This window comes from Salmo salar, chromosome 03, assembly GCF_965601325.2.
Source record: "Salmo salar chromosome 03, fSalSal1, whole genome shotgun sequence".
NCBI lineage: Eukaryota > Metazoa > Chordata > Actinopteri > Salmoniformes > Salmonidae > Salmo > Salmo salar.
In genome coordinates, this window is record NC_138293.1 from 29,130,322 (window position 1) to 29,146,820 (window position 16,499).

At 43.5% G+C, this 16,499-nt stretch overlaps 1 protein-coding gene across 5 annotated transcripts in view; it reads left to right on the plus strand.

Moving 5' to 3' along the window:
• LOC106599254 (rho GTPase-activating protein 21) overlaps positions 1-16,499 on the plus strand; it is a 106,667-nt gene that overhangs the window by 62,369 nt on the left and 27,799 nt on the right. The window lies entirely within an intron of this gene.

A 16,499-nucleotide genomic window follows, 5' to 3' on the forward strand; every position in this document is an offset into this window, starting at 1 on the left:
GGCAAATGTTCTCGTGCACAACTTTATACATGGCTGATGTTGCAAGAACTGTCCCATAACGTTGCGCTCACAAATTTCAAGCGTGCATACATTTTACGTATGGGTGACCCTGGGAATCGAACCCACTATCCTGGCGTTGCAAGTGCCATGCTTGTTTTGGGGAATCTTCTATGGTGGCTGTTACAGATCTCGTGCACAACATTTTAGTGAATGTTAGAACATTTCTTGAAATATTTTTATGTTATCATTCTAATGTTAGATAAAACCCTAACTATAACTTAATGGGAATCTTAGCCAATGTTCTGGGAATGTTCCCGGTTTGCTGGGTAGGTCCCGATGTACAGATTGGGAGGGAAAGGTACATGGAAGGGGAGGAAGGAAGGGGATGTCGTTCTAGTCTAGATTTAGCAGACTAGAGCATTTTTTTGCTATCTGAAAATCGTTAGATTTAGCAACATGGTTTTATAGTGTTTTTCATTACATGCATGATGTTTACCACCAAATCAGTCTCCTTGGCTGGATGTACAGTAGTATGTTAAGGAGCTTTTGTGGCAGGCAGGAGAGTGTCGTTGGTGTTTTGGCTTAGTTTAGCTGCACAAGATTGGGACGGTAATGTTGGGTGAGTGAGAGATTACACTGCTCCGTTAGTTTGTAGGATGTCATCTTCTGTAATAATAATTTTAAAAAGTCACACACTCTAAATATGCTCCCAACAATTATGGGTTAAACACCCTTTTTTGGGGTGTGTGAGAACTTAGGCTTTTCACAGGATCTAATCTTCCCCAAAAGTATCTGTTCCCCATCCCTATGAGTAGAATAATGGTCAACCATGATGTTGATGGTGATAGGAACATGTTTCCTCATAAGAAGTGCTCTCTAAATGTCACTCCCACTAAAGTCAGAGTAAAATGATTCTTTTTCATGTTTGTACATTTTCCTTTTATCTCCATTTTGCTGAAAAAGCTTTTCTCTCAGCACAAACAGCTGAAGTAGACTTCATTTCCTTAAAGGGACAGTGGGATGATAATGTAGCCTGTTCTGACTATCCTATCCTTACACTGAGCTCACAACCTGCAATATGCACGTATTTATGTTTTAGGAGTCAGTCAAGTTATTTTCTTCAATCATGTGGACAACCAGGACATGGATTCATAATTACTTAATTGAAGAGTTGGATGAGGATATGTACCATAACTAAAATTGCTTAAACATATTTTACTGGGCCATTTTGATCAGTAAGGTAGAACGCTCCTGTTGGCTGATCCACTTAGTGTTCTGGAAGGACACTGAAGAATATTGGGCCTGATTCTGACTTGTGTACCCCTTTCCTACGCACGTCTTTCCTATGCACTTCTCAGTAGTTGGTATTCAGACTTATCTTATGCAGGTGCATTATGGGCTTTGCAGGTGTGGTTGTGTGTGCTGAGTACATTTAAAGATGCATTTCCTCCGCCTTTTCCTGGTTGCTAAAATTCGAATAGTTCGCCAAATTTCTTTGTGACAAAACAAGCAAGTTAGTATAGTGTAGAGAATCATTGTACCATCTAAATTGCTGTGAAATATATTTTCCATAACCAGAAATCATGTATTTTCAGCTGTTTGAAGCACAAAACCGAAAATAAAGAGGCAAAAACGGTAAGTTAAGAACGGTAAGCATAGAATAGATCTACCGCTTCGTAGACTTGCTTTCGATGAGAATGACAGATCTATAATCCACATTTCTGTGAATAACACACACTTCTGTGAAAAGTTACATATTGCAGCTTTACTTCAACCGCTGAAAAAACTCCCACTTGCTGACCAACAGGTTTTCTCGTATAGTTTCAGTACATTTATCTTAAGCCATCCCTGTAAATACGGTGTACCTTCTAATTAGAATTTTGTTGACAGACTAGAATATATCGGAAGAACGAGTTCAGAAAATAGGGATCAATGAAAGAAATCCATCTAAATATATACATATTCATCTCCATTTCAGCAACAACCGGTAGATTTAAAAATACTCTCATTTTGTAGATTATTTTACGCAAATACATCTAAAAGTAAAATGGTGGAATTAAGGAATATATACATTTTAGATCGAGCAATGTCGAAGTGGCATTGACTAAATACAGTAGAATAGAATACATCATATAAACTCAGCAAAAAAAGAAACGTCCTCCCGCTGTCAACTGCATTTATTTTCAGCAAATTTAACGTGTAAATATTTGTATGAACATAACAAGATTCAACAACTGAGACACAAACTGAACAAGTTCCACAGACATGTGACTAACAGAAATGGAATAATGTGTCCCTGAACAAAGGGAGGGTCAAAATCAAAATTAACAGTCAGAATCTGGTGTGGCCACCAGCTGCATTAAGTACTGCAGTGCATCTCCTCCTCATGGACTGCACCAGATTTGCCAGTTCTTGCTGTGAAATGTTACCCCATTCTTCCACCAAGGCACCTGGGGGGAATGGCCCTAGCCCTCACCCTCCGATCCAACAGGTCCCAGACGTGCTCAATGGGATTGAGATCCGGGCTCTTTGCTGGCCATGGCAGAACACTGACATCCCGTCTTGCAGGAAATCACGCACAGAATGAGCAGTATGGCTGGTGGTATTGTCAATGCTGGAGGGTCATGTCAGGATGAGGCTGCAGGAAGGGTACCACATGAGGGAGGAGGATGTCTTCCCTGTAACGCACAGTGTTGAGATTGCCTGCAATGACAACAAGCTCAGTCCGATGATGCTGTAACACCGCCCCAGACCACGACGGACCATCGACCTCCAAATCGATCCCGCTCCAGAATACAGGCCTCGGTGTAATGCTCATTCCTTCAACGATAAACGCGAATCCGACCATCACCCCTGGTGAGACAAAACCGCGACTCGTCAGTGAAGAGCACTTTTTGCCAGCCCTGTCTGGTCCAGCGACGGTGGGTTTGTGCCCATTGGCGACGTTGTTGCCGGTGATGTCTGGTGAGGACCTGACTTACAACAGGCCTACAAGCCCTCAGTCCAGTCTCTCTCAGCCTATTGCGGACAGTCTGAGCACTGATGGAGGGATTGTGCATTCCTGGTGTAACTCGGGCAGTTGTTGTTGCCATCTTGTACCTGTCCCGCAGGTGTGATGTTCGGATGTACCGATCCTGTGCAGGTGTTACACGTGGTCTGCCACTGCGCGGACAATCAACTGTCCATTCTGTCTCCCTGTAGCGCTGTCTTAGGCGTCTCACAGTACGGACATTGCAATTTATTGCCCTGGCCACATCTGCAGTCCTCATGCCTCGTTGCAGCATGCATAAGGCACGTTCACACAGATGAGCAGGGACCCTGCATCCCACTGCTGGCTTGCTTCTGAAGCTAAGCAGGGTTGGTCCTGGTCAGTCCCTGGATGGGAGACCTGATGCTACTGGAAGTGGTTTTGGAGGGCCAGTAGGAGGCACTCTTTCCTCTGGTCTAAAAAATATCCCAATGCCCCAGGGCAGTGATTGGGGACACTGCCCTGTGTAGGGTGCTGTCTTTCGGATGGGACGTTAAACGGGTGTCCTGACTCTCTGAGGTCATTAAAGATCCCATTGCACTTATCGTAAGAGTAGGGGTGTTAACCCCGGTGTCCTGGCTAAATTCCCAATCTGGCCCTCATACCATCATGGTCATCTAATCACCCCCAGCTTACAATTGGCTCATCCATCCATCCCCCTCCTCTCCCCTGAAACTATTCCCCAGGTCGATGCTGTAAATGAGAATGTGTTCTCAGTCAACTTACCTGGTAAAATAAAAATTTAAAAATATCTTTCTTTCGTTGTTTTTCGGAGTCAGTAGAAAGGCCTCTTTAGTGTCCTAAGTTTTCATAACTGACCTTAATTGTCTACCGTATGTAAGCTGTTAGTGTCTTAACGACCATTCCACAGGTGCATGTACATTAATTGTTTATGGTTCATTGAACAAGCATGGGAAACAGTGTTTAAACCCTTTACAATGAAAATCTGTGAAGTTATTTGGATTTTTACGAATTATCTTTGAAAGACAGGGTCCTGAAAAAGGGACGCTTCTTTTTTTGAGAAGTTTACAAATTAGATGAGTAAAGCAGTATGTAAAATAAAAATTTAAAAATATCTTTCTTTTGTTGTTTTTCGGAGTCAGTAGAAAGGCCTCTTTAGTGTCCTAAGTTTTCATAACTGACCTTAATTGTCTACCGTATGTAAGCTGTTAGTGTCTTAACGACCATTCCACAGGTGCATGTACATTAATTGTTTATGGTTCATTGAACAAGCATGGGAAACAGTGTTTAAACCCTTTACAATGAAAATCTGTGAAGTTATTTGGATTTTTACGAATTATCTTTGAAAGACAGGGTCCTGAAAAAGGGACGCTTCTTTTTTTGAGAAGTTTACAAATTAGATGAGTAAAGCAGTATGTAAACATTATTTAAACATTATTGAAGTGACTGGTGTTTCATTATTAAAGTGGCTAGTGATTCCAAGTCTATGTATATAGGGCAGCAGCCTTTAAGGTGCAGGGTTGCGTAACCGTCTGGAAGCTGGCTAGTGATGGCTATTTAAGTCTGATTACATTGAGATAGAAGCATTTTTTTCAATCTCTCAGTCCCATTTGTGATGCACCTGTACTGACCTCGCCTTCTGGATGATTGCGGGGTGAACAGGCCATTGATGTCCTTGATGATCTTTTTAGCCATCCTGTGACATCGGGTGGTGTAGGTGTCCTGGAGGGAAGGTAGTTTGTCTCCGGTGATGCGGTGCAGTTGCCGTACCAGGCGGTGACACAGCCTGACAGGATGCTCTTAATTGTGCATCTGTAGAGGTTTGTGGGTCTTAAGGGCCAAGCAAAATTTCTTCAGCCTCCTGAGGTTGAAGAGGCGCTGTTGTGTCTTCTTCACCACACTGTCTGTGTGGGTGGACCATTTCAGATCACCAGTGATGTATACGCCCAGGAACTTGAAGATTTTCACCTTCTCCACTGCGGTACCGTTGATGTGGATAGGGTCGTACTCCCTCTGCTGTTTCCTGAAGTCCACAATCAGCTCCTTTTGTTTTGTTAATGTTGAGAGGTTATTTTCCTGGCACCACTCTCCCAGGGCCCTCATCTCCTCCCTGCAGGCTGTCTCATCATTGTTGGTAATCAGGCTTACTACTGTTGTGTTCGCTGCAAACTTGATGATTGAGTTGGGAGCATGCTTGGCCACCCAGTCATGGGTGAACAGAGGAGTACAGGAGGGGGCTGAGCACACACCCTTGTGGGGCCCCTGTGTTGAGGGTCAGCAAAGTGGTGTTGTTTCCTACCTTCCCCACCTGGGGACGGCCCGTCAGGAAGTCCAGGACCCAGTTGCACAGGGCGGGTTGAGACCCAAGGCCCCGAGCTTAATGATGAGCATGGAGAGTACTATGGTGTTGAATGTTGATCTATAGTCAATGAACAGCATTACATAAAAACACACAAAAAAAAACGTAATACTACGAAGTTGCTTAGGAGCTTGAAGCAGAGCTGCCGTATCTGTTGGTGACATCTTACACAAAAAATGTATTGTTTCCTCACGCGTAAAGGTGGTTGAGTTATGAAGGAATTAAGTCAAGGTCAGAATACGGCGTACATGTAGACACCTCCGCCACACCTTCATTTCGTAGATCTCGACCGAATAGTGGGTGAATAGCATGCTATTCTCATGCTTAATTTCAAGGTCAGAATACGCATAGAGAGAAGTGCATAAGAAGGGAATTGCAGTGAGCTCCAAAAGGGACAATGATATATTTGTTGTTTTGGCTCTGTACTCTAGCACAGATTTAGTTTGAGGGTATTTTCATCCATTTCGGGTAAATCGTTTAGAAATCACAACACTTTTTGTACATATTCCCTCCATTTTAGGGGACCAAAAGTATTGGGATGAATTTACTTATGTTTAATAAAGTAGTTAAAAGTTAAGTATTTGGTCCCATATTCATAGTACGCAATGACATTAAGCTTGTGTGACTACAAATTTGTTGGATGCATTTGCTGTTTTGGTTGTGTTTCAGATTATTTTGTGCGCAATAGAAATGAATGATAAATAATGTATTGTGTCATTTTGGTCACTTGTATTGTAAATAAGAATAGAATATGTTTCTAAACACTACGTCAATGTGGATGCTACCGGGATTACAGATAATCCTGAATGAATTGTGAATAATGTTGATTGAGAAAGACATGCTAACCTCTCACCATTACAATAACAGGGGTGTTTTTTCATTTTTTTGGAGGGGTGATATGATATTTGTGCATCTGTAACTTAATGTAGTCATTGCTTGCTATGAATATGGGACAAAATACTAAACGTTTTACGACTCTAATACACATGTAAGTGAATCTGTCCTGATACTTTTGGTCCACTAAAATGGGGGGGGACTATGCACAAAGTGCTGTAAATTCTAAATGGTTCATCCGATATGGATGAAAATACCCTCAAATTAAATGATACTCTGCACTTTAACCTCATAGTCATTGTATAGTGCTGCAAGTGCTAGAGTACAGACTCAAAACAACAAAACATTTAGTCACTGGCCCAATACTTTTGGGGCTCACTGCACGTTCCATTTACGCACGCTTAACTCTGGTCGGAATCATCCCCATAGATGCGTTCTGCCGATGTGTGTTCTATGGAATTAGGGCACAGCGAAGTAGCAGAGATTTGGGCATGTACATTTTTAGTATGGCCCGTGGGACAGAAGTTAGCTAGAGTGTTGACCTAGAGACAAACCTCTGAGAAGGGACTACACTGTCCAGTGTGTGGTATAAGGGGGCAGTAACTTCCACTGTTTTTTTTATTATTATCTAATTTGAGCTTTACACATCTGAAACATTTTGGGATGGAACAGTTGTAGCCTTAAGAATATTGTTTTACCAATGCCTTTAGTTAGTAGTACAATTTGGATGGAATGGAACAGTTATAGCCTTGAGCCTCTACTCTATTAGTGTTCGTACAGGCATTCCTATTGATGGCATAGTGGATTTAGCAATAGCGTTTCTTAAATAAGATACGACTCTGATTTTCACTGTAAATCATCTCTGTCATGCTTAATGTCATGGCTTGTTGTTTTACTGAGGCTGCATTTACACAGGCAGCCCAATACTGATCCTTTTTACACTGTTTGGTCTTTTGACCAATCACATCAGATCGTTTGCAGAGCTCATTTGGTCAAAAGACCAATTTGTGGGAAAAGATCAGAATTGGGCTGCCTGTGCAAATGCAGTGTGTGAGGCCTGTGTGTGCCAGTCATGATAAGACTGTATGTAGGTCTATTGTTTTGGACTGTATTCAGCGAACCAAGACTGCAAAGCCCGTTACGCACCTGCATAAGGTTAGTCTGAATACCAACTACTGAGAAGTGTAGGAATGCTGTGTTGTAGTAGTAGTAGTAGTAGTAGTAGGTGACATGCAAATACAAGCGTGACAGTGTGATGTAAGCTGGAGTTGTTAGACATTCACCTCAAAGGTCTAGGACAATGCTGTAGAATGGTGCTGAACAGTGGAGGCTGGTGGGAGGCGCAATAGGAGGACAAGTTCATTGTAATGGCTAGAATGGAATTAATGGAGCGGTATCAAACATATGGAAACCATGTTTGACTCCGTTCAATTGATTCCATTCCAGCTGTTACAATGAGTCCGTCCTCCTATAGCTCCTCCCACCAGCCGCCACTGGCACCGAAGCATCTTGTGTTACGAAACTTACTGAGTGCATTGTTAAAATGATTCAAGTCTGCTCTTGAATTTGGCTTTGAGACAATGTAATGTTGTCTCACATTTCTTGTGAAAGCCCTTCTACACAGCACTAATCAAGTTTAACATTTTATTAGTCATATGTACAGGATACACATGGTATACATCGTCCAACTATAGGCTTACTTTCAGGTTCCTTTGCAACAACAATAAGAAATAAAAAAGAGAAGAATATGAACAAAAAGTAAATGGCAGTAGAATAGATTAACCTCTTGGGGCTAGGTGGGACGCTAGCGTGCCACCCGTGGTGCACTCCATCAACAGCAGGTGCATTTCAAGAGCGGCAAATTTGAATCCAAATAAATGTCAAAATTCAAATTTTTCAAAAATACAACTATGTTACACCATTTGAAAGATAAACATCTCCTTAATCTAACCACGTTTTACGATTTCAAAAAGGTTTTACGGCGAAAGCATAAATTTAGAGTATGTTAGGACAGTACATTTACAAGAGTTGTGTGTAATGTTTTGTCAAGTCAAAGACAGGGTCACCAAAACCATAAAACCAGCTAAAATGATACACTAACCTTTTACAATCTCCATCAGATGACACTCCTAGGACATTATGTTAGACAATGCATGCATTTTTAGTTCTATCAAGTTCATATTTATATACAAAAACAGCGTTTTACTATGGCATTGATGTTGAGGAAATCGTTTCCCTCCAATAACCGGCAGTCAAGTCAGCGTCACAAATTAAATAATTAAAATTAGAAAACATTGGTAAAATATTATATTGTCATTTAAAGAATTATAGATTTACATCTTTTGAACGCAATCAACTTGCCAGATTTAAAAATAACCTTACTGGGAAATCACACTTTGCAATAATCTGAGCACTGTGCCCAGAAAAATACGCGTTGCGATACAGACTAGACGTCATGTTGGGGAGATCTAAAATCGAAAATACTATGTAAATAATCCATTACCTTTGATTCTCTTCATCAGATGTCACTTCCAGGTATCACAGGTCCATAACGAATGTAGTTTTGTTCAAAAAAGCTCATCATTTATGTCCAAAAATCTCCGTCTCGTTAGCACATGATGTAAGCCAGCCGGACTTCTCGTCATGAACGAGGGGAAAAAATATATTTCCGTTCGTTCAAACATGTCAAACGTTGTATAGCATAAATCATTAGGGCCTTTTTTAACCAGAACATGAATAATATTCAAGGTGGACGAATGCATAGCCTTTTATAACGTATTGGAACGAGGGTACCCAACATGAAGTAGCGCGCCAGGTGTCTAATGGGACATCACCGTTCCATGGCTCTTGTTCGGTCAGATCTCCCTCCAGAAGACTCAAAACACTTTGTAAAGGCTGGTGACATCTAGTGGAAGCAATAGGAAGTGCCAAAATATTCCTAAACCCCTGTGTTTTTCAATGGGATAGGTTTAAACTCAATACAACACATCAGGTATCCACTTCCTGTCAGAAAATGTCTCAGGGTTTTGCCTGCCAAATGAGTTCTGTTATACTCACAGACACCATTCAAACAGTTTTGGAAACTTTAGAGTGTTTTCTATCCATATATAATAAGTATATGCATATTCTAGTTACTGGGTAGGATTAGTAACCAGATTAAATCGGGTACATTTTTTTTATCCAGACGTGCAAATGCTGCCCCCTAGACCCAACAGGTTAATACATTTAGCGTACGTATAATGCAGGAAGGCACAATTTATAGTACAATATTTACCTGTGTATTGGGGATGGGGGGCAAGTGAATAAATTGAGCAGTATAATAAGAGTCTGGTAGCAGCAGTTGTGATGTGTGGGTGTGTGCATGAGTGAGTGCATTTGTGCTAGGGTGCGGAGAATTGTAGCAGGTGGTCAGTTCAAGTGTTCAGCAGTCTGATGGCTTGTAGATACCAACAGGCTCAGAGACAGTTTCTATCAGACCTCATGCTCCGATACCGTCTACCTCGTGGCTGTGGTGTGTGGGGTTCTTGACAATGTTGCGTGCCCTTCCTCAGGCACCGTTATAAGTAGATGTCCTGGATGAGTGTTAGCACGGTCCCAATGATGTACTGAGCTGTCTTCACCACCCGCTAGAGGGCCGTACCAGGCTGTGGTGCAACCGGTCAGGATGCTCTCGGTGGCGCAGCGGTAGTATTTGGAGAGACCCGGGGCGGCGTGCCAAATTCTTCAGACTCCTTAGGAAGTGTAGACGCTTTTGCACCCTCTTGACAAGAGTGGTGGTGTTGGTCCATGACAAGTCCTCATTATTGTGGATGCTGCAGTCCCGTTCATGTGGATCGGGCCATGTTCCCTTCTCTGCTTCCTGTATTCAACAATCAACTCCTTTGTTTTGCTGACATTGAGGGAGAAGTTGTCATGACATAGTTAACTTACCTCCTCCCTATAGGCTGACTCGTTGTTTATCAGGCCTACAACCGTGATGTCGTCGGCAAACTTGGTGGAGTTGGTGTCGTGCAAAGCCACACCGTTGTGGGTGAACAGGGAGTACAGCAGAGGACTGAGGACACACCCCTGGGGGGGGCCCCTGTGTTAAGAGTCAGTGTGGAGAAGGCGTTGTTGCCAATCCTCGCAACCTGTGGCCTGCCCGTCAGGAAGTCCAGCATCCAGTTGCAGAGAGTGGTTCCAAGACCCAGGGCTCTGAGCTTGGTGTCTAGCTTGGGGGGAACAATAGTGTTGAACTCTGAACTGTAGTCCATGAACATCATTCTCACATAGGTGTTCCTCTTTTCCAGATGTGTCACGGCTTTGTGAATAGCGATGGAAATAGCATCTTCTGTGGATCTTTTGGAGCGGTAGGCAAATTGGAGTGGGACCAGTGTACCTGACATAAGTATTCACACCCCTGAGTCAATACATGTAAGAATCACCTTTGGCATTAATCACAGCTGTGAGTCTTTCTGGGTAAGTCTCTAAGAGTTTTGCACACCTGGATGTACAATATTTGCCCATGGTTCTATTCAGAATTTTTCTTTTCAACCATTTTTAAGTCTTGCCTTAGATTTTCAAGCAGATTTAAGTTAAAACTGTAACCCTGCCACTCAGGAACAGTCACTGTGTATTGAGTAGATTCACTACACTGCTTTAAAAAGGTTTAACAAAGGTCATGTAAAGAAACACTTTATGGCAACCTTGCAATGAGAGGTTCAGAGATACTTTTGAGAGATGGGAAACTCCATTGGAATCGTATTAACTCCCATTGTGTATTTTATCCAATGTGTAGTCAATGGACCGCGCGGTGCATTCTGGGACAAGGATAGCGCTCCTTCATGGAGTGTATGGGAGTCAATTGGGCGCTAGCTCAAAATGCCAACATTAGCATGAATTTCGTCAACAAGAAGTACAACATTGCAAATATTTTCAGAGATGTTAGCGAATTAACTTGTTCTCTTTAATATCGTAGAGCTTTGGAATCGTGACGTTGCGTAATTTCGCAGAAAATAGGCAGGTTTCTCAACTCACCCTGTACTCACCTGGAATGCATTGAAATTAACATCTTCCTTCTTAGAAGTTAATTTGTGCAATTTCTTTCCACCTTCAAATCAATCAATCAAATGTATTTATAAAGCCCTTCTTACATCAGCTCACAAAGTGCTGTACAGAAACCCAGCCTAAAACCCCAAACAGCAAGCAATGCAGGTGTAGAAGCACGGTGGCAAGGAAAAACTCCCTAGAAAGGCCGGAACTTAGGAAGAAACTTAGAGAGGAATCAGGCTTTGAGGGGTGGCCAGTCCTCTTCTGGCTGTGCCGGGTGGAGATTATAACAGAACATGGCCAAGATGTTCAAATGTTCATAGCAGCAGGGTCAGATAATAATAATCACAGTGGTTGTAGAGGGTGCAACAGGTCAGCACCTCAGGAGTAGATGTCAGTTGGCTTTTCATAGCTCATCATTCAGAGTATCTCTACCGCACCTGCTGTCTCTAGAGAGTTTAAAACAGCAGGTCTGGGACAAGGTAGCGCGTCTGGTGAACAGGCAATGGTTCCATAGCCGCAGGCAGAACAGTTGAAACTGGAGCAGCAGCACGACCAGGTGGACTAGGGACAGCAAGGAGTCATCAGGCCAGGTAGTCCTGAGGCATGGTCTTAGGGCTCATGTCCTCTGAGAGGAAGAGAGAGAGAGAATTAGCGAGAGCATACATAAATTCACACAGGACACCGGATAAGACAGGAGAAATACTCCAGATATAACAGACTGACCCTAGCCCCCCGACACACAAACTATTGCAGCATAAATACGACGATACCCCCGGACAGGGCCAACCAGGTAGGATATAACCCCACCCACTTTGCCAAAGCACATCCTTCTAGTGGTGTGGGGGCTATCTTCAACCACCAACTTACTATCCTGAGACAAGGCCGAGTTTTGCCCACAAAGATCTCCCCCAAGGCACGAACCGGGGGGGACGCCAACCCGGACAGGAAGATCACGTCAGTGACTCCAACCCACTCAAGTGACGCACCCCTTCTAGGGACGGCATGGAAGGAGACCAGTAAGCCAGTGACTCAGCCCCCGTAATATGGTTTGAGGCAGAGAATCCCAGTGGAGAGAGGGGAACCGGCCAGGCAGAGACAGCAAGGGCGGTTTGTTGCTCCAGTGCCTTTCCATTCACCTTCACACTCCTGGGCCAGACTACACTCAATCATAGGACCTACTGAAGAGATGAGTCTTCAATAAAGACTTAAAGGTCGAGACCAAGTCTGCGTCTCTCATGGATAGGCAGACCATTCCATAAAAATGGAGCTCTATAAGAGCAAGCCCTGCCTCCAACTATTTGCTTAGAACTTCTAGGGACAGTAAGGAGACCTGTGTCTTGTGACCGTAGCGTATGTGTAGTAGGTATGTACGGTAGGACCAAATCGGAAAAATTGGTAGGAGCAAGCCCATGTGTAATGCTTTGTAGGTTAGCTGTAAAACCTTGAAATCAGCCCTAGCCTTAACAGGAAGCCAGTGTAGAGAGGCTAGCACTGGAGTAATATGTTCATTGTTTTTGGTTCTAGTCAAGATTCTAGCAGCTGCGTTTAGCACTAACTGAAGTTTATTTAGTGCTTTATCCAGGTAGCCGGAAAGTAGAGCATTGCAGTAGTCTAATCTAGAAGTGACAAAAGCATGGATATGTTTTTCTGCATAATTTTTGGACAGAAAGTTTCTGATTTTTGCAATGTTATGTAGATGGAAAAAGCTGTCCTTGAAACAGTCTTGGTATGTTCGTCAAAAGAGAGATCTGGGTCCAGAGTAACGCCGAGGTCCTTCAGTTTTAATTGAGACGACTGTACAACCATCAAGATTAATTGTCAGATTCAACAGAAGATCTCTTAGTTTCTTGGGACCTAGAACTAGCATCTCAGTTTGTCCGAGTTTTAAAGTAGAAAATTGAATGCCTTCGAGCCAATCAGTTGTGTTGTGTCAAGGTAGTGGGGGTATACAGAAGATTTGGTAAAAGACCAAGTCCATATTATGGCAAGAACAGCTCAAATAAGCAAAGAGAAATGACAGTCCATCATTACTTTAAGACATGAAGGTCAGTCAATAAGGACATTTTAAAGAACTTTGAAAGTTTCTTCAAGTGCAGTCGCAAAAACCATCAAGCACTATGATGAAACTGGCTCTCATGAGGACCTCCACAGGAATGGAAGACCCAGAGTTACCTCTGCTGCAGAGGATAAGACCATTAGAGTTCCCAGCCTCAGAAATTGCAGCCTAAATAAATACTTCACAGAGTTCAATTAACAGACACATCTCAACATCAACTGTTCAGAGGAGACTCTGAATCAGGCCTTCATGGTCAAATTGCTGGATAGAATCAACTACTAAAGGACACCAATAAGAAGAGACTTGCTTGGGCTAAGAAACACGAGCAATGGACATTAGACCAGTGGAAATTTGTCCTTTGGTCTGGAGTCCAAATTGGAGATTTTTGGTTATATCCGCTGTCTTTGTGAGACGCGGTGTGGGTGAACAGATGATCTCTCCATGTGTATTTCCCATCATAAAGCATGGAGTACGAGGTGTTATGGTGTGGGGGTGCTTTGCTGGTGACACTGTCTGTGATTTATTTAGAATTCAAGGTTCACCAGCATGGCTACCACAGCATTCTGCAGCGATACGCCATCCCATCTGGTTTGGGCTTAGTGGGACTATCATTTGTTTTTCAACAGGACAATGACCCAACACACCTCCAGGCTGTGTAAGGGCTATTTGACCAAGAAGGAGAGTGATGGAGTGCTGTATCAGATGACATAGCCTCCACAATCTCTCGACCTCAACCAAATTGAGATGGTTTGGGATGAGTTGGACTGCAGAGTCAAGAAAAAGCAGCCAACAAGTGCTCAGCATATGTGGGAACTTCTTCAAGACTGTTGAAAAACGCATTCCAGGTGAAGCTGATTGAGAAATGCCAAGAGTGCAAAGCTGTCAAGGCAAAGGGTGGCTATTTGAAGAATCTCAAATATAAAATGTATGTTCATTTGTTTAACACTTTTTTGGTTACTACATGATTCCATGTGTTATTTCATAGTTGTGATGTCTTCACTATTATAAAATAGTAAAAATAAACAAAAACCCTTGAATGAGTAGGTGTTCTAAAACGTTTGATGCACATTTTTAAAAATATGTTTTAGATGGGCTTGGTTAAAGTCACCTGTGACTGCTTCCGGGTGAGAGGATTCTTACTGGCTAATGATCTTGTAAAGTTTGCTAAGTGCTGCCGTTGTTTGCTTGTGGCAGTGTATGTGCACAGCTGTGATGATCACACACATGAATTCCCTTATATATAGGCATATAGTGGGGTCGTCATTTTGGCACCTCCTGGTCAGGTGAACAGGAGCTCACAATGTTTTCAACTACTGTACACTACGCTCCCCCCAAATCTTACCAGAAGCCACCATTCGACCCTTTCGGAATATGGAAAAGCCTTCTGGTTGAATTGTAGAGTCGAGTGTGAGGAACATTTGAGGAAAAACAAGACACAGCATTTCCTGATGACCCTCTTCGATTGAAGCCTTGCTCTGAGTTCACTAAGTTTATTTTCCATACTAGGAAGAGGAGGCAGTGTAGCCTGTCTTTTCAGCCTAGCTTTGAGTGCCCCTTTCCTTTCTTCTTTGCTGGCGTTGCCTTAGGTCATCTCGGCCAGGAGCCAATGTACTATTCCAGACCTGGTAGGCTGAGTGTGTAGCTTCCGATTCATGATCCATAAGTGTTTGTCGGTCGTAGGAGATTATTGCACAAACATTCTGAGCAAACAAAGTAATTATTTAACACAAAAAATAGTCATAAAGCAAAGTCGGGCTGGAATCGGTAATAGACGCGCACCGACATCTTGATACCAGACTGCCTTACTTACATTATCTCCTGTGATGATGGTCTTTATTTAACCAGTTAGAAATCAATTTCTGTGTCATCTCGCATGTAACAGTTACATGTCTGCCTGTCATGGTCCGTCCATACCACCACTGCTGGTAGTGAATCAGGCAGGCAGGGCCAAGCCAGGTGCAGACAAAGCAGGCAGTTACAGTTAGAAGGGCGGGTGATGGAGCAGCCACAGCACCACCACTCTGGGCCTGGTGCCCATGATGTGATCCAGAGAACAGAGGTCTGATTGACCAGGCCTGACCAGCCCCTCAGGCTCCCATCAATGACCCGTTTGAAAGGTCAGGCAGGCAGGCCACTGTCTGTACGGTAGGGGCTCTCAGCTCTTGTCATGTGAGGTCAGATTCCATTCCCATGGCCCACCCGGTAGTGGCAGAGGGTGGCAGAGCCGGTTGGTCACAAGTCGTCTTTAGCTTTCTTTAGCTCTGGTCCAGGTCACATTCTTTTCTTACCCTCTTGGATCTAACAGCTGATAAGTGTCAATGTCCGGGTTTTATTGGAATCTAAAAAATGACTGTTACTGGAATAAGATCATCCATCGCCTGCTGGATTTTAGTTTTTAGTTTCGAATATTTTAGAAACATGAATTTAAGTTCAATTTAATTGTTTTGAGAGTTTTAAAATACGGTCCCTCGTTGAGGATTTATCTTGCAAAGTTTCACCTTTTGAACTTTGCAAGGAACTTCAGGACTCGTGGATTGGGTCCAGCACTACCGGAGAAGCTGGGATGTTGTTTGCATCCGAGTGAGGAGCTCCGGTCCTGTGTCAGTCCAATTATGGCCAGGCTAGGTGTGGCGAGGGTCATCCCCCAGGACTGGTAATCCCTCCCTGGGAAGCATGCTGCTGGTGGACAGGCTGGGCATGGGGCTGGGGCCCTGGGCTTGGCTGGACAAAGCGGGCTGGTGCAGGGCCTGCCAGGAGTGTGAGCGCCGCTACCTGACGCTGGAGGAACCAGACGGTGTGTTGAGTTCCACAGACGGGGGAAGGGGGCGGTGTGTAACCTATAAGAAGTCCAGTTTCTTGTATGCGGTTATTTTGCATCTCAAAAAGTTGAGTGGTTGGTGGTGTCTTTTTGTAGCTTGTATAACGGCAGCTCTTTGAAGTAGGCGGCATCAATGGGGTTGTTGTACATTTGGCCCATGTTGTGTAGCTGTATTGGGTGAATATTAGATCTAAAGATTTGACGGTGTGTTTGTGTCCACAGAGAGGGTGAATCTGCCTATGGGGATAGGCCTATATTGGTGATGGATGCCCATGGGGCTACATTGGCGGTGTTCCTTCACACTCCTTCTCCTTGGCCCTGGTTGAGATGAGAGATGGGTGCAGCCTGGGATGTTGGAAGGAACTAGGGCAGTGGCTTTTAAATTTAGCTCCACAAGCCCCACGGCTGCAGG